This window comes from Parasteatoda tepidariorum, chromosome 11 (assembly GCF_982258835.1).
Source record: "Parasteatoda tepidariorum strain Cologne lab strain chromosome 11, Ptep-v5.0, whole genome shotgun sequence".
Classification (NCBI taxonomy): domain Eukaryota; kingdom Metazoa; phylum Arthropoda; class Arachnida; order Araneae; family Theridiidae; genus Parasteatoda; species Parasteatoda tepidariorum.
Window position 1 is genome coordinate 97499038 of NC_141765.1, and position 23830 is coordinate 97522867.

Genomic DNA, 23830 nt, shown 5'->3' on the forward strand with positions numbered 1-23830 from the left:
CGTTTAACCTAACCGTCAAAAAAATATGGCTCAGGCAAGTTAATACGAATCTCTGTCTTGGAAACCGCAAGTTTGAAATTTTCCTCTAAACAAGTTTTAGCATATTTCTGTTTAAAAAAACAACAACATCAGTTTGAACTTTACCTCCAAACGCTAGCATAGTGTAGGGAATTACTAGTACATTCTAATGCAAATTAAAAATATTGTTAAAGAGTATGGCATGGCAAAAATAAGCTATAAATAATTGCTGTTCTTGCAACCTTAAATTCGAATTTTGCCTTCAAACATTAGTAGTAAGCCACCAGAATCTTTCCATAAATCAAAATGCTCGCTCTTATGCATTCGTTAGATCACTTGCTCAAGTGTAGTTGTTACTTTGAATGACAGAAATTGGTTGACTTCCACCGGTGAATGTTGACATTCACAATGTCCAAAATGTATACTAGGTCTAGTTAAGTGCCACTGCTCGGTATGCATTTTACCGGCACTCCGAATACTGGTGTTTCTCCCAATCTAACCTCAGCAGATATTAAAACATCGAATAAATATAATAATATCAACGAATAAATTAATATCAAATCAGATATAACAAATATTTCGGACATTCACCAAAGCGACTATGTGATTGTTGACATTCACCGGTAAAATAGAAATTCTATTGATTTAGGTCATGCACGGTAACATAGCTAAGACGAAAATTGGTTTTGCTTATTTTATGATTTACATAACATGCCTTTCAAAAATGGTCAAAAACAAGTTTTAATTACTCTTTGACTCAAAAACCACAATATTGAATGAGACCACAAAATGTTACTTTCTTGCGGAAAGAAATTTTGATACTCCAGAGAAACCCACCAAAAGAAGTTTGCCACGACAGCTAATATTTGATGAAGATTTGAACGAACGTTATCCTACTCGAAACGTTAACAAGAAATAACCTACCCTAATTTCTCGTCTACGAAAAAGAAAATTGTTGCAGTTTTTTATTGACTTAGAAACCACAAGTTTTGATTTTTTTCCGAACGTTAGATAATTGTAGAAAATAGTTACAGTTCAGAAATAACAATTTTAAAAACCAAAAACTAAGCATTTGAATTTTGCTTCTAAAAGTCCACTACAGATAGTTATTGCGATAGACACCCTACCGAAAAAAGTGTGGACCAAAACTACCTTTTGCTAATTTTTAATAAATCTAATAAGTTTTTTAATCGGAATTTCGAATTTTACAATGAAATCTATGTTTATAAAAGAAATGTGAGGCCCTAATTTTTTCTCTAGCTATCCCGTCAAAAAATTATGATAATGACTTATACAGCAAATTTTATTTTACAAACCACGAGTTTTACCTTAAAATTTAAGCAAAAATGTAGGAAATTTTAAACCTACCAAAAATTTTCGTTAGCCTACCAACTGAAAAGTAATAGTCAAAACAGATTTTAACTAATCTTTGTCAAAAATCTTCTAGTTTGAATTTTTCCATCGAAATTCGGCTTTGAATGAGCCTCTTCGTTTTAAACACTAAAATCATTTGAAATAAAATTCACAATAAAAAAAAAATTGATAAAGTTCACTGTCAAAAATTAAAGGAAATAATATGAGTTACTAACTCAAAAATAATTTATTTTTTAAATTTGAAAAGGACAAATTTTTATCTTATTCAGAATTCTGAGTTGAGCTCTGGTAATTAAAATATAATAAGTATCGAAATCATTTACAATGAGTGAAAAAAATGTGTCGGTCAGAAATTTATTTTTCAAACACAAATTTTTAAGAAATATTTTACCAAATTCTTTCCGTGTACAAATATTAATGTTGAAAAACTTTGTAGCGTAACTACCACTGCAATTATTCAACTCTCATTCATTAGTATATAAACATGTTTTGAGATTTTCGTTAACGTACTCCTCGCATAGGCCAACCGGCCTGTGTCAGGGTTAGGGAACTGCCCTTGCATCAGAAAGGTTCTGGGTACGAATCCCGGGCAAGGCCTTTCCTTCTCTGTACTATCTGTCCTTACTGTGGACAACGTTGGCTCACCTAATGTGGTGCCCTTGAAATAGTGACCCACAAGTCTGCCCTTCAGATGCCTGAATGAGGTAAGTCATTCTCCAAGTGGGCATTGGAGGAAAAAAGAAACTCATCGCATTGAAGACCTCCGGACGTGAACTTAACACGCCTATCTTGTCAGCAACGATCTAAACACGCCTGCTTGGAACAACACGTCTACCTCTCACTGAAACGATTTGAATACATCTAGAGTGATGGATAGAAGACAATGAACAGTTCACTTTTTATTTGTGATTGCGACATTATCCTCCTCGCTCTGTTGCTGCTCAGTCTCGATCACACGCAACGGGGATCCGTACACACTACTAATAGCAAGAGAGGAGCAATCCCGCACACACCAGTAATCTTATTACAGCTCTTACAATCAGCGCTCAAAATCTTGTGATCTTAATACAGTTCTTCTGGCCTCTCATAAAAACTGCAATAAATCATATAGTGATATCCATTCATCGAATTGTATGACAAATAAAATTCTGGTTGGGGAGTATTGTAGCGTAGCTACCACTACAATTATTCATACCAATTTACTGGTATAGAACTGTGCTTCCCAACCTTTTGTTTCAGTGCTATCACCAAGGTTAGGTCAACGTTTGATAATTATTACCACGGGAAGGAGGGAGCGAACGTTGTGTGTTATATTTTAGATGGTTTTGATTTAATAATTTTAATTTACTTTCTTTTAAACATCCTTCAAAACAACTACATTTGCGGTATGGGTGTGGCATAGGTGACTGATCTTAGTTTTGAGTTTAATACAGATTAGTGTGATCTCACCGCCTAGTCAACCTTAAGTTCACAGAAAGTCACACTAATCTGAGAGAAATACACAATAAAAAAGTGGAAGCAATTTTATGTTCCATATGGGGAGTACTATTTGATCCACGGACAGGAGGTTGCGAACGAAAACCGAGCTTATATTTGGAAGCAAAACTAACTAAAATTTGTCTCAGCTATAATTTTTAAAGTGTTTAATATAACAAAACAATTGATCAGGTATAGCTAATTAACCACAGTAGACCCTTAATCAAGTCTATCTGCAGCACCCCCTGTTAACCCACATGACGGATCATGTGATATGAAAAAATCCGTCATCTTTCTATTCATATAAATAAAAATTAATCGTAAAATGAAAAAACTCATTAATGCATATTAAAATATAAGAAAATATAGAAAACTAACCATTACGGGAACAGCACCAAAATCCCCATTAAAATATCAATTAAATCCCGATAATGAATTAATTTATATATTGATTTCTAAACGAGTTTGAGCAATTGCAGCTAATCCAAATATATCTAATTAGAATGTCTAATTAGTTTTAGTTCATAAAACAGTTACAATCTTAGGAAACTTTCTTTTTCCTCCCGAAACGATAAATGATAAAAAACACAATTGTTTCATTATCAGCATTTATTTAAAATAAATAAAACAGTCTTAAGCACCGTAATTTATTAATTTATGTAGGTATTTAGGTCGTAGATTCGATTCCCACCAGCCTATGACTCCCCATGTAGTAAATGGTGACTGATGCATTTTAAATCTGTCGATCACAATATCCTTAATATTCCCATAACAAATCATACCTCTGGGAGTACTGATCCAGGAGTTTCCTTGTCTTCTGGATTGGTTCAAAATTATAAGTGTTCGGATTTTATTACAAAATTATTAGTAGTCGTAGACCCAAAAATTGGGTCGGCTGTTCAACAATGGTTATCAAATATATTAACATGGTGCGTAGCATTTTTAAAAAGTGCTTAAATGTGCTTTTTTTACTTTAGTATTTTAAAATCCCTTATAGCTGCCTTTTTCATAGGGTGTTTTCAAAAATTTCTTAATTTTCCCTCTTCGAAAATGCGATTTTTTCTTCTTTACCATGTCGATTTTCGCAACTTATTATGCAAAAGCATGGTTTTCCAATTCATTCAACCACAATCCATCTCGGCGTACTGTCTGTCCGTAGCGTATGAAAGCGGCAATTATTTTATATGTTTGGTGGTTACTTATGTAGGTTACCAAAAATTATAATGGTTCATGATGGAATTATTGATGGTTACCGTCAAGATTATGTGGGTCCATCAATAGAAAACCATCAAAAACTTTGACTTTTGTATTCTCCGATTAGCAAACTGACCCCAAAAATTGCTTATTTAAATTAGAGAATAAATTATTTATTTCATGCCTACTATAGAAGACGGAAAATTTTAAAGTTCTAGGAAGAAATTCTTGAATATTAAAATAAAAAATTAATAGAATGCTAGTTTTAAACTGTTATTCTTTCTGAGTTCTTACCATAATTAGTTTATAGTAGCGGTTTGCGCGAAGTGTCCCTTGCACAGTAGATTGACCAATGAAAGGCAGATTGACCTTTGCCCAAGTATTTAGACAGGCATGCTGACATTAATCGTAGTAATTTTTATATAAAATTAATGCGAACACCACTGAATTATTTTTAACAATTATCTTAGAATTATGTTTGCGCAAAATTAAATACTTTTAACTACTAGATTTCATTTAAAATTAAAAAATTAAAAACTAATTTTAAAAAATATTCCTTTATTAAAATAAAGTACAGATCAATCGAAATAACTAAAACCCATAGGATGTTTTTAATTGCTTTACATAATAAAAATTTTCCATATAATTTTAACAATAAAAAAACTTTACTCTTTATAAAATTAAACTTAAAATGAATATGTTAGTAAGCAAAAGTAAATGCGTGTTAAATTCTTTAATTTACCTAGGATAGTTTTTAGGGCTTAAAATTATTAATTTTAGAACCAAATCATTGTAGTGCAAAATAAGTCTCAACATTTAGTGAAAAATATATTTCAATTTTAAGATATTTTTATTAAGTAAATTATAAGAGGTTTTACATCGCTTAAATATTTTTAAAGAAATTTCTAAGCTACAAATAATTTAAACGGAATCTATTTTTGTGAGTTGTAATAGTATTATGTTAAAATTTTAGAATTTTTGACACCATGTGCTCTCTTAAAATGAAAGAGTGATTTCCCCTACTCAAAAAAGAGTAAAAAATTTTAACTCAACTTGAGTGAAATACGCTTTTATTTGAGCGATTTTCTTGCTTTGCGTTCACTCAAACTTGAATGCTTTCTTTGAATTGCTTTTCACCAAGTTAAATTGCGTCCTTTGATAACAATTTGCAGTTGAAAAAGATCTCTCCTTTTCCTGTGTACTGCTATTTAAGCGTAAACTAATGGTGTGAAGGAAAAAAAAACTTTTGCAAGAAATATTTCTTACATTTTGTTTATATCACCGTGATTATTTGGGTAAAAGAAATGACTGAGATTTGTATTCAAAATTTAATTACAGACTGTATTTTTGTCTTATCAGTTATTGATTATGAATATCAAATAGCCGAGAGGTGGAATTAAGCAGGTTTCAGGCACCAGGCTATACCTGAATATCATTTGAGACACATACCTAAGGAGCGAGCATTCAAGTCACATAATCGTCGTGCTCCTCAATAAAAATTAGGGAAAATCTTCCGAAGTAAATCAGTAAAATGCTTCATTATAGGGAATAAAGGAAATCATTGTACTAATTGGTCAAGGGAAATTTAGCTTTCTCACGAGTTATCAAAGGGAAAAATGTCAAGGTTAATTAATGCATACTTGAACTAAAAATAGATTAAAAGACAGGTTTAAAAGAGAGTTTTAAAGTCTGAGAAAGAGAGTTTTGTTTTCATTAGAAAATTAAGAAAGAGATTTACAGAAAAGAAAAACAAAAAATGATTGGTTGAAGTTTTTTATGTTAAATATATATAGTAAATATTGTTGTTCTTTGAATTTAATAACTATTTTATTTAACTAGTTTTTGCAACGACTTTATTTTTCTTATAAAATTTTTTTTATCGATTTTAGATATGACAGCCTAAATTACAGACTTGCGCCAGCTTTTAGATTATTCTAGACTTTCTTCTAAGCTTGTTTTAACGCCATAAGAAGCTGGTAGCTCTCTACTATCTCGATCAACAGCTCCAGAAAGGTCTACAAACACAAAAAGCATGCATTGAAGAGACCTAGTTTCGATATACCTTTCTCCTACTGACACCAACAAAAACGATGTTAAAGTTGATGCAAATCCTACAGAATGATTAATGAGGAAATTCGTTTGTCGGAGGCTGAAATATCCATTATGAGAAAGATTCTAACGACCCATCTGTTAGTTTCATCCCATGAAGTTTTGCGAAAGAACGGTGACTCTGCTCTGTATTCAGTGAAAATTTTCGCTCCATCTGCCCGAAAATCTGTTAAGAATAACATATGCAATGGCCTTTTAATGTTCCCTCCAAGAGTCAAGAAAAAAACTCTTGCTAGCTGATCCCCCAGACAACATAATCGGACTGATTATGTTGACATAATCAGACAACATAATCAGCTTTCACTTTGCCTATTTTTATTTTCTATTTTATGACCGTCGCTGAACAGGCTACCCAATTTTCGGGTTTAAGACTACTAATGTTCAGCTACGTAGAACCCAATCTAGAAACAAGGGAACTCCTGGATCATGTTTTGGGAGAAATTTGCCTTCGTGGAGGACTTTTTGGTGGAACTAAACCGCATTTGCGTTACATGGAGAGAAAGACCACGCCATGGTTAGCTTGACAGCAAGGATACTCTAACCCATGATCCATCTACCACGGAGTATATTTCACGTCAGCACTGTGGTCGGTGCAAGCCAGATGCGGAATTCGTATCGACCGGCAATCGCCGGGGTTCGAGCCCGGTTAACCTCAGTGGAAGACAAACGCTTTATTCCCTGAACCATCACGGCTCTTTTGTCTAGTTAAGCAAGAACAGATCCGGACTTGCATCACCTACTTATGAGTTTGCCCTGCAGATTGGTGAGGTGGCGAAAAAAATGATGAAACATTTGTGAAGAGATTGAATTCCGAATGGCTGTTACAGGCGAGAACTTGCCAAGAGGTTCCACGATGATGGAGCATTTTGTGATCTGAACGCCTGGAAAAGTGTTTCATTGGACTGGGTAAAAGTGATTTTTCGATTTGGAAAAACTTTGAATTTTCGTTTTGGGTAAAGCTGAAGTCATGATTTCGACTTAGGGGCATCATAATCAATGTTCGCGTAATCACCGCATGGTGTCTAAAAGGTGTCAAATGATGCTGTTTTCTGCCAATTACTCACCTAATGTGTTTTGCAAAAATGATTATAACAGAACTCATAATATTGCAGCTGAAGACGGAACAATGGAGGCCAGAAAATGTCAAGCAGTTCTATGTTATGTGCCACACCTACGAAGGCAAATATTCAGAAGTGTCCAATATCTGTGGTTCCATATCAATCAATCAAGATATTATATTTTGCCGAACAAAAAGACCTGCCGCTTGGTTGGGAGCCAACTGACTGCTGATGGACATTCCATTGGTGATTTGTCCGGAGAATTAGAGCTCAACCAGTGACTGGGTGACCTGACTCGCTTCAGAGATGGGAAAGAAAAGGTACGTGACCTTTCTTTTTATCATTATTACATTATTAATTTTTCCCCTATTTGCTGGTAAGACAGTGAAATATCTTTTATTTAAATCTAAAAAATACACTTGATAACCTTTTTAATAGTTAAATTATTTCTAATTTTGAATAATTATTTTTTTACATAATTGTGTAAAATAATTATAATTTACAAAATAGAATGATCCTCTCAACATTGAATATATTTAAAACTGCGCATAAATTGTTTTTATGGTGGCCAATGTAATCAAGGAAAGAATTCCTTGTCAGAAACTAGTTATTTTATCGTGATCATGTAGCTTTCAAAATTATTTTGCATTTTGTTGACATAAATATAAAAAACTTTCAGCAATATGAAGGAGAAAAATTATTAGTGCACCTATCCTAATAATTAGATATTTTTTATAAGGTGCTTAAAAATATCTTTTGAGTTCTTTAAAAGTGCTTATTTTTTGTTGGAAAAATTTGGTTATTCACCCTGTATTAATAATGTAAATATTTATGTTTGGCTTTGTAATCATGAAAGTTGTAACATTTATTTTAACGTTAAAGTGAACGGTACAAATAAATTTACTATAACTTTTTTAAATTCTGTAATTTTCACGCGTTGATTTAACGTGCAGAATGCTCAAAATGAGGAACACAGTGTTCCAAAAGGTCGGTCAAAAATGAGTGTAGTAATTTATTAATCAAAGTACGTGGAAGTATTTCTAAATTTGTAACTACCTAAATTTACATAAATTTCTTGGCGTACTTATCAGATTTCTTTTTATATGAAAAGACTTCCTCAACTATTGTGGTGATCTAGAACATCTGGTGATAAATTTCAAAAAGCAAGAAACATCTTTTATAATAAGTATTTTGCTACGACTGAACAATTTGGATAGCTTTCGGAAAACATGGAAACTTTCGCAACAGCCAATTAATCTCTCAAAAACAGATAAAATTAAAAACATTCAGGCATGCTTGGTTTGTAAACAGCTTCAAAATTACATGAATTAAAAGATGGTAATTGCGATTTAAGTTGTAAAAATATTAAATTTAGAAGTAGTGACAATTTTATTTATTAAAATCCCTTCGTTTGAGAGCCTGCCCAACATAAAGCCTTAACATCTTCCGCGTTTGCGAACGCTTTATTTTTTTAATGTGTCTTTCCGTATGAGGGCTAAGCACTGTTAAGATTTAAGAAATAAACCCAATGCTTTCAAAGACTAACCTGTTTTTAAAATAATCCATTTAATATATTTTAAGAGCTTGAATAAGAGGCTTGAAAAGACGCTGAATTGATATCCGTTTAATTTTTTGCATTTTAAAAATCTTTATTCAGCTGCAAATAAAGATTTTGAAAATTTCACTTCCACGTTAGTGGAGCCCCATAGTATGAAAAGAATTATAATTTCTAGCTCATAATATGGAATTGATATTAACAATGTATTTCATGTCGCATTTCTAAAAGGCTAAGGGGATAAAAATAGGATAGACTGAAATACTATCTAGTATGATTTTTTTACGTTGAACGAAGAGACTAATAATATCGAAGTTATTTATGTTTTATGTATAAAAGTACAGTTTTTTTATTTATACCTATTTACGTATCTAACATAGCTAATTAGGCAAATAAGATATCGTTACCTATGCATATCATTACGCTAAATCGAATTAGAATGAAACCAAGCTGATTGATTTAATAGTTTAGCAGTTTGAAAATTTATTAAGGTTTTATGTGTAGAAAATACAATTTTTCTACTTTGACTTACACCACTTTATGCAACGAACACTGCTATCTAGACAAGTGAGGCATTGCTTCAAATTTAATTTTTTACTCTTAATCCAGTAAAATAGTCCTTTGATATAATTTTTTAGAAGAAATGAGGGTTTAATGCGTGAAATATAAAATTTTTGACTTACATTTTACTCATGAAATATTTAAAGCATTAAAACTATTAGATCTATCAAATCAATTCTAATTTTGTTTTTTAATTTGTCTAAAAAATACATATTATATAATGCTGGACTTGATTGTACAAAAATGACTCAAATTTTCATTGTTACGTAATTGTAATAAAATTAATTTACATTGCATTAGCTCTGATTATTATCAAAAATATCACATTTCCAAAAGACCAATTTTTAAAAAAGAAACATTTTTTAAATAAAAGAGGATTGGTTTTCATGAATTCAATGTCATACTTACAACTTATTATTGCAAAATTTAAGACATTAATTATTGGTATGAGATGATTTAATAAAAAATTACAGGATATATTTTGCGACAAATTTATTGTAACATATACTATATAAATTTATTAATAACTAGACAAAAATATGTTGTATTAAGAGAATTTTTTATGTACCCTATTTTTTTCTTATAGGCTTTAAGCGCATTTTACATTTTAAATAACACAAAAATCAGTGTAAAAATAAAACATTTACTATCAAGTGTATTTATTTTCAATTTTGAATTATTGTTTTTTAACTTCAATTATAAAAACAATATTACATCTCTTTCCTTTTACACCAGACAAACTTTACAGGGTTCCACAAAATACCTGAAATAAAAGAAATTACTATCATGATAAAATTTTACCAACACATTATTAGAATAAGTGAGATTAAATAGCACTAATTTGAAATCAGTTAAGCCTTCAGGTATCACTCAGAAACTCATTTTAAGTTTGATCGATATTTTGATGATAGTTCTAAGATTATTCTATACACTAATGAAAGATGGGAGGTATTATTGGTTTTATAGTTTTTATGATAGGACAGAAATTTATTTCATTTTAAAAAATAAATGGTATTTATAAATGAAGAGTATTGAAAATGAAACTATATTGAAAAATTAGTAATTTAAACTTACATTTTTACATTGTAGAAAAGTAAAGGATCAATAGATAAATGTAAAGTATAAATAAAAATTAAAATATGAATAGTTAACTTTGAAAAATAATGAACAAAATATTAAGCAAATCATCATACACCAATTAAAAGAGGGTTATGAATGTAAAAATAGATAGGGGTTTTGGGAATTTGTATTTTTAAAAATTACTGAAAAATGGGGTAACTTTGTGAGAGAGTAGGTAAATATTTGCCACACATGTTTCCTGAGTTCTCTAACTTGTTTTAAAATAAGCTTTTCTAAAATTAAAGTAATTCGTAAGAAAAAATAAATAATTATTTCACAAATTAAAAAAATTAAGCTTTTTCAAATAATCAAACACATGCTTTTACATTCAACAGGTACAAAAATTAAAAGCAAATATTAAAATTCTGAAAATAAGAAATACAATCTTCGTTATATTTTATACGTTATAACAATGCAACAAAAGTTTGTATTTATAAAACATTTTTCGTTCTATTGAAATGCTAAATGAAACTGTATTGAAAAATTAGTAAGGTAAACTTACATACTTGCTACCATTGTAGAAATGTAAAGTGTCTATAGATAAATGTATGTTAACTTTGAATAATATTAAACAAAATATTATGCTAATCAAAATATACCAAAATAAAGAGGAGATGAATGTAGAAACAGATAAGAAAATAAAAGGGAAAGGGATTGTGGAATATAGAGCAGTTTGAAGTGTGGAATCTTTTATTTTAAAAATTATTTTTATATAATATATTACTACCTTTTTTAAAAAAACTTTTCAATAATTACCGTAAAATAGGGTAACTTTGTGGGGGACAAGGTAAATGTTTACTAAACATGTTTTCTGAATTTTCTAACTAGCTTTAAAATAAGCGATTGAAAAATTAAGGAATTCTTAGGGAAAAATAAAATTAATACACAAATAAAATTTAAAAAATTCAAGCAATAGAACACATGTTTCTCTAATCAACAGAAATAAAGATTAAAAATTAAAATTAAGAAATGCAATCTCTTATGCTTCATATGTTAAAATAATAATGCAAAGTTTGGCTAGTTGCTTGGCGAATATTTTAATGTGAAATGCCCGAAAAATTCATCATCTATATTAATTTAGGAATTATTTCTCTCCAAAGTAAAGAAAATTTTGATTGGAACAAATTATAATAATAAGTTTTAATGTTATTAGTTTAAAGCGAATAAATAATTATTACATCATACTAATGAAACAAATTTGAATAATGGTTTTTTCTTATTATTCAAAGTTAACTATTGATACTTTACTTTTTATTTATACTTTACATTTATCTATTGATACTTTACTTTTCCACAATGGCAGTTAGTACGTAAGTTTACCTTACTAATTTTTCAATATAGTACTTTTCTTTTCAATAGTCTTAACTTACAAACACAATTTATTTTTTAAACGAAATTTCAGTCCAAACATAAAAACTACAAAACCAAATATACCTCCCTTCGTTCAAATCAAAATATCTATCTAAATAAATATCTATAATCAAAATATCTATCAAACTTAAAATTAGTTTTTAACGGATACCTGAAGGCTTAACTGATTTCAAATTAATGGTATTTATAATCTCTCTCATTCTAATAATATGTGGGTAAAATTTTATCATGATAGTAATTTCTTTCTTTTATTTCCGATATTTTGTGAAACCATATAAGATTTGTCTAGTGTAGAAGGGAAGAGAAGTAATATTGTTTTCATGATTGAAATTGAAAAATAAAATAAAAAATGTAAATGAATGAAGTTTTAAGTATTGATATTAAAAGTTTCATTTTTTAAACTGATTCTTGTATTATTTAAAATGCAAAACACGTTTAAAGAGCCTATAGCAAAAATAACAGGGTACATAAAAAGTATGCTATTAATAAAATATTGTTTTTTTTTCCTTCTAGTTACTAATAAATTTGAATTTATTTAGTGTGTAAACTAACATACAACAAATTTGTCCTAAAATAAATCGTGTAAATTTTAATTAAATTATCTTACATAAATAATGAATGTTTCAAATTTTACAATAATAAATTGTAAGTATGACATTGAAAATCTTGTATTTTTAAAAAGCAATTTTTAAAAAAAAATTGTTATTTCATGAAAGTGATATTCATGATAATATTTGTAGTTAATGACAATAAAATTCCGAGACATTATTGTATAGACAAGTCAGACATTATTTATTATATATTTTTTAGGCTAATTTAAAAAAAAATTAGAATTGATTTGATAGATCTAATGGTTCTGATGTTATAAATATTTTGTGACTTAAAGGTAAGTCACAATTGCATATTTCATACATTAAATCCTCATTTCTTCTAAACAATTGCTTCAAAGGACTATCTTATGAGATTAAGCATAAACATTTAAATTGGAAGAAAAGCCTCACTTGTCTAGATAGCAATGTCAGTTGCATAAAGTGGTATAAGTCAAAGTAAAAAAATTGTTCTTTCTACGCTGGAAACTTTTATAAATTTTTGAATTGCTAAAGTATTAAGTCAGACAGCTTGGTTTTATTCGATTTAACGTACACGATACCTCACTTGCCTAGCTAGCAATGCTAGATACGTAAATATGGATAAATAAACTTTACGTTAATAGATAAAACATAAATAACTTCTAGAATATTAGTCACTTGATTCAACATAAAAAAAAATACTAGATAGTATTAAATTCTATCCTCCTTTTACCCCCTTATCCCTTTAGAGATGCAACATGGAATTTATTTACATCTTAATGTCATTTTCATATAATGAGCAAGAAATCATAATCCTTTTTATACTATGCTGCTCCACTAATATGGGAGTGTAGTGTTCAGAATATTTATTTGTAGCTGAATAAAGACTTTTAAAATGCACAAATTTAAACGAATATCAATCAATATTCTACAGCGTCTGTGATTTCATTTTCCTCCTTTTAAAAAAAGAAATTGAAAAAGAATGAGATGATAGGATCACATGAAAAAAATAAAATGTAATTTAAAAGTTAAGATATGCAACAAAATATGATAACCGCTACCAACAAATGTTTTGGCAATTCAGCAACCCTATCAACAACTCTGCGAAATTGCCTTAAGAGTTGAGGTTCCGCTTATGGTTGCTCTTATTTTTCCCTTGTGTGATATCCGCTTAAGACACATTTAATTTATAATTATTTTGAAAAAATAATATCGTTGTAAATACTATTTCAACATATTTGTTTTTTAACGAACTCAAAGTGATAAAAAATCACTCATATTCTGTCAGAAAATTATTCCTCATAATTAGTAAGAAACTCCCTAGAATAAAACATATGCAGTCGGACCTCTATTTAACGAGGTCGCTAAATCCCGATAATGAGTTCGTTATAAGGAAAATTCGTTAAATAGAAAAATCACCTTTTGAAATACTTAAACGACTCAAAACGCATTTTAAATTCATAAACACTAGGCATAATTAAAAAAGCAATTGATACATTTTTATGTGGTAAACTAGTATCTACTGTTTTTTTCATAAATCTTAACCGCAAAATAAATCTGCATGGAAAGCAAGAATATAGCAAAACATAATCCAGTGTTATACTATCATTCTGCATACATTTTCAACTAAAAAAAAAGCTAAATTTATGTATAAAACTATAGCTGCATTTATTAAAGAGTAATTTTAAACATACATTACCACATGCGTTCATATAAGTTTAATGGCTACTGATAAAATCAGTTAATTTTATCTGCGTTTTTCGTTTGAAATGCAAACAAAAAAGGATTTCATTGCTTTCTCTAAAAGTTAAGCGGATTCAAAAATCAATTCAAGGTAATTTCCCCTATAAAATGCGTTAACAAGTTTAAAATGTTCTGAAATATTTTGGTAAATTGGGAAAGTGGATCTCGAAGAAAAGTTCGTTAAACAGAAAATTCACTTCGCTGTTTGGAAGTTATTTTTCGAAGAAATTTCCAAAATGTTCTTGGTTCCTCGAAAAAATTCGCAAAATACAGAAATTCGTAATGGAAGTTCGTTAAATAGAAGTCCGAGTGTAGTTCTAATTCAATAGAAATTAGGTCATTGTCTTTCTTTTTTTTAAAAAGCTAAATTTCATGCTTACTGAAGAAAACATCCTCTTAGTATAAATTCAATATTAATAGTATTTATCCATATATAAAGGTATATACCGTATAATAAAGGTATATTTACCAGATAATAAAGGTATGTACTTTTCTGTTTTACTATATACGAAGGTATGTACACAGTCTTCTCGGTGAGAAACAGGAAAGGTTTTACCTTCATTCTGACAAATCAAATGAGACTCATATTTATTTATTTATAAATTTTTTTCAAGCTAAGCGATAAAATATGAAGGGGAAAATAAGAATGAAAATATGAACTAAAATTATTATTTAATTATAAATGAAAACTTTGAAAACACACTCTTTTTCAAGCTCTTAAAATATATCAAATGGACTATTTCGAAAACAGGTTGGTTTTAAAAGCATTCAGATTATTTTTTAAATCTGAAAAGTGCTTATCTGACTTAAGAAAAGGGCACACTAAAAGAAATAAAGCGTTCGTAAACTCGAAAGGTGTTAAGGCTCAATGTTGGACAGGCTCTAAACGAAGAGATTCTTATAAATAACATTGTCACAACTTCTAAATTTAATATTTTGACTTCTGAAATCACAATTGCAATTTTTTGTGCAATATAAAAGCTGTATAAAAACTAAGCATGCCTGAATGGTTTCCTTCTAACTTTGTCCCATTTTCCTTTTAACTTTGCCTTTCCTTTTTTGAGTTTGCCCACAAAAAGAAACTAACGTATGGAAAATACCGAATTTAAAAAAGTGGTAATAAATTTATTTGTATCTTTCAGATTTACGTGAAAACAAATGCTACAACTTTCATGATTAGAAATATAAATTCGAATAATGATTTTTTTTTCACTTTTTTACTGTCTTTTAAGAAGACGCTAGGGCAGGAATGAGTTAATACGTTTGACAAGATTAGAGATAAATGAAATAAAATAGAAAGTTAAGATTCTTTTATCTGATCTTATGAAAATAATTTAAACTTTTATTTTCAGAATGTAATACTGCAGTTCTAATCATAAATACCTATATTCATTAATACATTACGGTGCGTAAGACTGCTTCATTTATTTTATATAAATGCTGATAATGAAACAATTTTGTTTTTATCATTTATCTTTTTGAGAGGAAAAAAAAGTTTCCGAAGATTATAATGCTGAGAGCTATCTGTTTTATGAACTAAAACTAATTAAACATTCTAATTTGACATATCTGGATTAGCTGCTCCCTTCTTCCGTGGGCCGTAGTAAAATTATCAAACGTTGACAGGACCGTGATGATAAAAAGGTTGAGAAACACTGCTATATACTAGTTAATTGGTATTGAATAAATGTAGTGGTAGCTACGCTACATTACTCTCCCGCCAGAATTTTATTTGGGATGGAATTCTATGAATAGATATCAGTGTACGATTTATTGCTGTTTTTAAGAGAGGCCGGGAGTGCTGTATTAAGATCGCCAGATTTTGATCTGTGATTTAAAGAGCTGTGTTAAGATCACAGTTGTGTGCGTGATCACTCATCTGCTGCTATTATCAGTGTTTGCAGCTCCCCGTTGTGCGCAATCTACACCAAGCAGCAAAAGCGCGAGAAGGATAACGTTGCAATCACAAATAGAAAGTCAACTGTTCACTGTGTTCCATCCATCAAACTAGACGTGTTCAAATCAAAGTGAATGCGACTATCAAGATAGGCGTGTTCAGTTCATGTCCGAAGGCGTCCAATGCGAGGAGTATGTTAACGAAAGTTTCAGAGTTATCTATCGAAACGAACCTCAGGATAGAATCGAGTTAACATGTTTTATATACTTGAGAATAGGTATTGAAAAATTGTAGTGGCAGTTAGTCTACAAAGTTTTTTAACGTTAAAATTTGTACACGGAAAATTATTGGTACAATTTTTTAAAAAAAAAATTGTGTTAGAAAAAAAAGCTTCTATGAAACGCAATTTTTTTCGCTGATTGTAAATGATTTCAAAACTTAATTATATTTTAATTATAAGAGTTCAACTAAATTCAGTAGCAAGAAGAAAAAAAATTTGCCTCTTAAATTTCTTATTAAAATTTTTTTGTTTACTTATTAAAAATTGAAGATTTTTAGAGCAAAATATATTTTAGATTTTACAATACCGAGTTAGCTTTATATGAGGATATAGGAAGCCTATGCTTGCTCACAAAAGCTTTTCATTACCCATCCCGCTAAAAAGTATTTTTTTAAAAAAATAGAAAACCTGCTATTTGTTTTTTTTTTTATCGAAAACACTTCTTTGCTAGGTAAACTAATTTTTTTAATTTTATTTTATAACCGGCGTTGAACAGCCGAGCCAATTTGTTGGGCTATCCATCACGACTACCAATGTTCAACTCCTTAGCCTTGTAATTTTGAACCCAATCCAGAAGACAAGAGAACTCCTGGGTCAAGTATTGGGAGAAATTTTGCCTCCGTGGAGGGCTTTTAAATGGAACTAACCCGCATTTGCGTTACATAGAGGAAAACCACCCACGGTTAGCCTGATGGCTAGGGATACAAGGGGATTTTTCCTCCTAGTTTAAGCTCTTTATTGAAAATGGTTAATCATCCAAAAGTTTTCGTTAGCCCTTGATCCGAAACAAGATTCGTCTTAAGAAAATTAGGGTTTAATTGTGAAATTGGCTACCACAAAACTAAATCTTACCTCCTAGTGTTAGTTCACCACGAGAAAATATTAGCCTACTCCAGAGTTCACAAAGTAGTCTATATAGACCCCCAGGGATCTTTGTAACAAAAGCGGGGGTTGATCTGAACCAGTGGGTCGAATGGGGGTCGATCCGAATCGGAAGGGTCGATTGGGGTCAAAGAAAAAACAGTTTTTAATACGCGAATCACACATACCTAAATCAGTATATAAAATTTGCGAATTTTTTTATAATTGACTTAATATCAGTTTCTTTATAAAACATAAATTAATAAACGTATATTTATTCGGGTGAAACAAGTATTTACGTACCAGTGGCACGAGCTCTGCACTATTATATTATACGAGCTCTGCACTAGTTTATAAGTCAATGTGCTCTTGTCCAAATGTCACGTGTGACGAACATTGACGTTACAAACGCAAATATCATACACAGTTTCAGTTATCTTTGCAAACTGTGTTGAATATTTGCAGTGTCATTATTAAAACTTTTATACATAAACAGGTAATCTTCAAAACTTGAGCGACGATTTTAAACTGCGCTTTGTTGATTTGGAAAACATTGACATCCCTGATTGGATTATTGTGCCATTTTCTGCTCAAATTGAAAACGTGGATATCAACCTGCAAGATGAGCTTGCTGAATTATTATCGGATCTTGAAGCAAAGACGCTTTTTAAAAGTTTAACAATAAGCAAGTTTTGGACAAATATAAATATAATGCAAAAATATGTAAAACTTTACGAAATAGCTCAGCCATTTATGCTAGAATTTACAAGTTCCTATAAGGTTGAAGCCGGTTTCAGTTACGCAAATTCAATCTTAACTAAGTACAGAAATATATGTGGAGTTTTGAGGGAATTTAAGATTAAAATTGACCAATTTTGAACCCACTATAGCGAACTTTGCAAAAAAACACTAGGCACACCCATCTCATTGATTCAGAAGCAATAAATCTGTAGTAACTTTACTTATTTTCTCATAAAACTATTGTTACACAATGTACTATTACTTTAATAAATGTTTAAAATAATAAAATAAATGTACAAACACCGTATCTAATAGAGTTTTATTTTAATTAACAGAAAATCACTTTTATGGGGGTCGATGGAGATTTCGGAAAATTATATAAATGCAAATAAATGCATATAAATGCAAATTCCATGATCAAAAAAGTTTGGCGAGCCATGGCCTACTCTAACCAAACAAAACCAAAAAGATTACCCAAGTCAAAATTTTTGATACTTTTCCCTTGATGGACCAACATAATCATGATGGTAACCAACGATAATTCCATCATCAATAACCATCAATAATTCCATTATATTTTTTGTTGGTAACCAACATAAGTAACAATAACCCCATTGTAGAAATTCTGATCGATCTATGATGGTCCAACACAAGAATAGCAACTTGTTTTGATGGTTTGTTCATCATAGTTTCTACCATAGTTCCTTAGAAATCAAATGTTGGAACGAACGTTTAACTATTTCAAGTATGGGTGTTGGGTGACTCGGGTCAATGAGAGAGAAAGAGAACCAGGGAGAAAAGGAGCTCCTTTATTCCAGGTGCACTATTTCTTGTTACCAAAGTAGCAGACTGCTGTAAACTTCGTGCCGAGGGGAGTTCTTTCTATAGTCAAACTATAAGTGCTAGTTCTTCACCTGACGGAGGATGTTTAACACAGAGTTGCCTTTCCCTCAAAAGTTATTCCCTGAGTCGCCGCGATGATTCAGGGAATAGAGCGTTCGCCTTCCAATTCGGCGAACCGGGTTCGAATCCCAGTCGATACGAATTACTTATCCGGTTTGTATTGTACCGACCACAGTGCTGACAGATCGGGTTAGAGTCCCCTTGCCGTCAGACTAACCGTGGGAGGTTCTCGTGGTTTCCTTCTCCATGTAACGTAAATGCGGATTAGTTCCATCAGAAAGTCCTCCGCGAAAGCAAATTTCTTCCTATACTTGATCCAGGAGTTTCCTTGTCTTCTGAATTTGGTTCAAAATGACAAGGCTACGGAGTTGAACATTAGTTGTCGTAAACCCATAAAATTGGGTGGGCTGTTCAACGATGGTTATAAAATAAAATTAATTAAAAAAAAACCTTTACTCGCCAAGCTGGCGGGAGTAAAAATACTGATGAGAGTGGCGAGCACTGCAAAGGAATAAATTAAGAAACTAAATATTTTTTTGTTTAAGATTATAAAAGCACATAAGAATGCAACTTTTAAATTATAAATGGAATTGTGACACACCATGCATTTTTTAGTGTGCGATATAGACTGCTTTTTTTGAAGTATGGTTCTACTATAGCACCTATTTTTGTTATAGGAAAGAGTTATGATGTCGATTGAGCTGAATAACGTAGAGCAACAAAATATAGGTAAGAATATAATTTTCATGTTTTATTTATTTTGATACCTTGACGTGTTTTGACCAAAAATTAAAATTTTTCAATATTTTTTTTTAAACTACAACACAAATGGGCAACTACTGCAGCTATTAACAAGAATTCGGATTTACAGTGTACAAAAAAATAATAAATGGACCACTCTGAATAATTTTTGATCTGATGATTGGATCTTCACTCTCTTGGTCTCAATATGAATGATTCAAGGGGGTCATTTCAAACATGCTAATTAATTTGTTCAAACAATAATTCATCCATTTTAAGTTACGAGATCAGACACAAAAACGTACTTTTTTTGAACGATCATATCGTCTGATTTGAAAAGGAGGTAAATCTTCCATATATACAGCTCGAAAGCCCAAGAGAATAGCCGGTAAGAAGGCTGACCAATGGTCTTGTGGCATAACTATAACTACGTTTATTAAGCATCAATTCACTGTAAGACATATTAACTCGATTGAATCTTGAGGTACTTTTGATAGATGAAAGCTGACATTGTCGATTTCTGCATTTCCCATATTTGTGACCTGCTGACGTGCTATGAAGAAGCATACCTTTATGTATGGTACGCATTAAAAAGTTGACTTTCTATTTATGACTGAGTCATCGTCCTCCTCGCGCTGTTGCTTCTCAGTTTCATTTACACACACAACGTGATCCTACACACTCTAGACCAGGGGTTTCCAACTGGGCCGCATCCGGCCTGTGGGGCCTTTTTTCGTGGCCCTTGAACTAAAATATATTAGTTGTCATTTTTTACGGACAATTTTCGTAAAAAATCTATGTGGGTTTAAAATACTTTTCTTGTTAATAAAAAACTTATTTCTTCGTTTCTGTGAAATTTAACATACCAACGGAGCAAAAAAAATTTATTTCTCAGGTTTTGCAACCAAGAAAATATTTATTCAAATGCAATATAAATATTTATTCAATAATTGTGTATGTTGCTCTTTTTTATTTAATTTCTTTTTTTTTTTTTGTATTTTGTGAATATAATTTAGCATGCGTGTATCAGAAATTTTCTTGAAGAAATTCTCCGATTTAACTTTTTGAAACCACTCATTTAGGACGAAAATATTTACACACACATTTGTAAATTTTAAATGTAAATATCTATTCTCTGCTGGTTGCAGCAGACAAACCTCAATTTTCTCATTGAATATTTTGTGTGCTACTATATAAGTTTTAATACTAACCTTTTTAAAGTTTTATATCTTAACAATTAGATATCTGTTGCACATAAATTGTATAATACATAGGTGCACATTAAAGTTAGTGTAGTCCGAATTTTTATGATTTATTTATTATTTTTAAAAATATTATTAATAACAATTAAATATTATTAAAAATCTACTTCTCATTTTAATTTGTAATTCAATACTTTTGTTTTGTACAACTTGGTAAAAATCTGACAGTAATATTTAATCTTCCTTCAAACATAAAAGAGTCCTGCATAAAATTATGTTGCGGCCCGCCAATTGATTTTTGCTTTTAATTGTGGCCCCCGGTTTTCATGTAAGTTGGAAATCCCTGCTCTAGACTGTTAATAGCAACACAGGAGAGACCACATACACTACCATGAACTGAATACAACTCTCACCACAAATGCTCAAAATCCGGGAAACTTAACACTGTCCTAGTAGTATCCATTCATCGAATTGTATCCCTGATAAAAGTCTGGTGGCGGCGTAGAATGGCTTAACTATTATTACGATTATCAAACATCAATTCAATAGATCCAATCTTGAGATACCTTTTGATAAATATGGGTTGGCATTGTCGATTTCTACTCTCCCCACAGTCTTTATTGTAGGCCTTGAGAGCAGCTGTCGAGGGTTGGTGCCATTGTTTGATCATTCCATTACTTTGAGGATGGAACAACTCTTTTCATGTCCACGAGATATACTAGAGTTTTGAAGAGTCTACTCTCGAACTGGTGACCCTGGTCGATCGTTATCACTGAAGGTCACCTAAACCGGGCAGTCCCGCAGATCGTAAAGATACCAGTACAACACCGAACTCAAGCATCACTCACTGCGTTCAGTAAGCGGGTGGGTGACCCATTTGACCTGCCTGCGTAGGAACCGAGGGTGTGCGGTATCGGTCCTCGTTAAACTGTTCTACCCTTAAGTGCTCTAGTTCGAGAGCAGGTCGTCGGGCTGCCAAAGCAGGAGAGCCACCAAATTTGTGATGGAATGTCTTCGGATCACCCTCAGAGAAGTTTTCCAGACCGTCGCCAATAGCTCGTTGTGAAGCTCTAGTGAGAGGTAAATAAAGTACCTACCTACCAAAGCGAGCAATACAGGTTTTAAAGAAAGCCTCAGTTACCGTCTTTTCTGTAATCAGCCTTAGACTGAGGATGTTTATCACAGGGTTACCTTTTCTTCAAAACCTTTACTCATGCGCCGCGATGGTTCAGAGGAAAGTGTTCGCCTTCCAATGAGGTGAACCGCGTTAGAATCACAGCCAGGGCTGGGTAATACGAACTCTGCATCCGGCTTGCACCGACCACGGGGCTGATCGATCATGAGTTAGAGTCCCCTTGTCGTCAGACTAACAGTAGAAGGTTCTCGTGGTCTTCCTCTCCATGAAACGTAAATGTGGATTAGTTCCGTCGAAAAGTGCAAATTTCTCCCACTACTTGATCCAGGAGCTCCTTTGTCGTCTGGAGTAGGTTCGAAATTACAGGGCTACGGAGTTGAACATTAGTTGTCGTAAACCCAAAATTGGGTCAGCTGTTCAACGATGGTAATAAAATAAAATGAAACTTTTTCTCGCCAAGCTTGCGGGAATGAAAATATTAGTGAGAAACTGGTTAAAACTGGTGAGAGTGGCGAGTACATCAAAGGAATAAGTAAATACATTAAGAAACAATATTTTCTTCTGAGCTTGAAGTTAGATAATGTAACTTTTAGATTATAAATTTTCATTATTCACATCATACATAATTTTGATAAAGTACTCAATGCAGTGTATAAAATAATTTGATGTTTAATTAGCATTAAATATACTTCTTCAGCAATAAATATATTTCATTATTTAATGCCCATTTAATTTTATCTATCTAATCCTATTTAATTCTATCTATTCCTGTTTTTGACAAAACTGTGTTACATTTGTGATATATTGCAAACACAGAAGAAAATTTGGTTTGAGAATTAATATTTTTTATTCAAAAATTAAAATTTTGTTTTGTCATTTTGCGCTGTAAGTAAACTGGTTAATACGTATACATACATAAGAACTTTTTTGAAATTCTTTCACGTGAAAGTTTGATTCTAAATGGTAATTAGGAATTGAAAATATTTAACATTTAGAATTTTAAGGAGGGTCAGGATATCCTGGTTGTTAGGACGTTGGGCAAATGTCCAAGTGGTCATGAGTTCGAGCACCGCAAGCAGAAGACTCCCCGTGTAGAAAATGGTGACTAATGCATGGTATATCTGTCGGGTCACAAAGTCTTCTATGTTCCCAAAACAAATCATACCTCTGGAAGTGCTGAATTCGAGATTGATCGTTCTCTGGTTCAGGTCAAATCTACGACCTGTGGATGAATAAATGCGTCCACTCTGTAATTGGGGTGTGATGTGTGTGTGTGATTGAATTCGTATCTTTGGCCATAAATGGCGTCACTGAAGCACAAGAAACGCACCTCTGCCTAAAATTCGCTTAGTTTTACCGCGCCGGCCTGTTGGTATTAGCCAGTAGCATTAGAAACAACAACAACAGAATTTTATGTTTTTTTACTGGCGATGCAAAAAATACTAAAAACTTTATTTATTTTTGCTTATCTTTTTTTTGATCCCTTCTGACTGAAAAGCTACAAAAAATAAATAAGTATAGTATAACCCGTAAGTATCACGGGCACGAGAAGTGGGAGACGAAAGCTGATCCCTTGATTTTGACGGGAAAGAGAGGGAAGGGGCTAAGCTAATTTTTGACCTAGGAACCACAAGTTTCGATTTTGCCGCTAAAGGTCAGTCCATTTTATAGTAAATCGTAAAAGCACGTTATCCCATTAAAAAATACCGTTTGCCTGACCGCTAAAAAGTTTTATATCCAAAATTAGTTTTAGCTCATTTCTGACCCAGAAATCACGAATGAATTACTCCTCAAAATGTTAAGCTTAGTATAAGATATCGTTAACCCATCAAACCGTTTCTCCAAAATTTTAATTTGGCCCATGCGCCGAAAAATTGTATGCCTAAAAAAATCTTACAGAATTTTTGTTCACTGCACCACAAG

General features: G+C 31.5%; 1 long non-coding RNA gene across 1 annotated transcript in view; it reads left to right on the plus strand.

Annotated features, from left to right (window-relative positions):
• The first annotated feature begins 5975 nt into the window (after positions 1-5975).
• The window catches only part of LOC147801954 (uncharacterized), a 93323-nt gene continuing 75468 nt past the window's right edge, over positions 5976-23830 (plus strand). The window contains exons 1-2 of the long non-coding RNA XR_015430186.1: positions 5976-7549; positions 19507-19558. This is a non-coding gene — a long non-coding RNA (uncharacterized LOC147801954). The remainder of the gene's footprint in view (positions 7550-19506; positions 19559-23830) is intronic.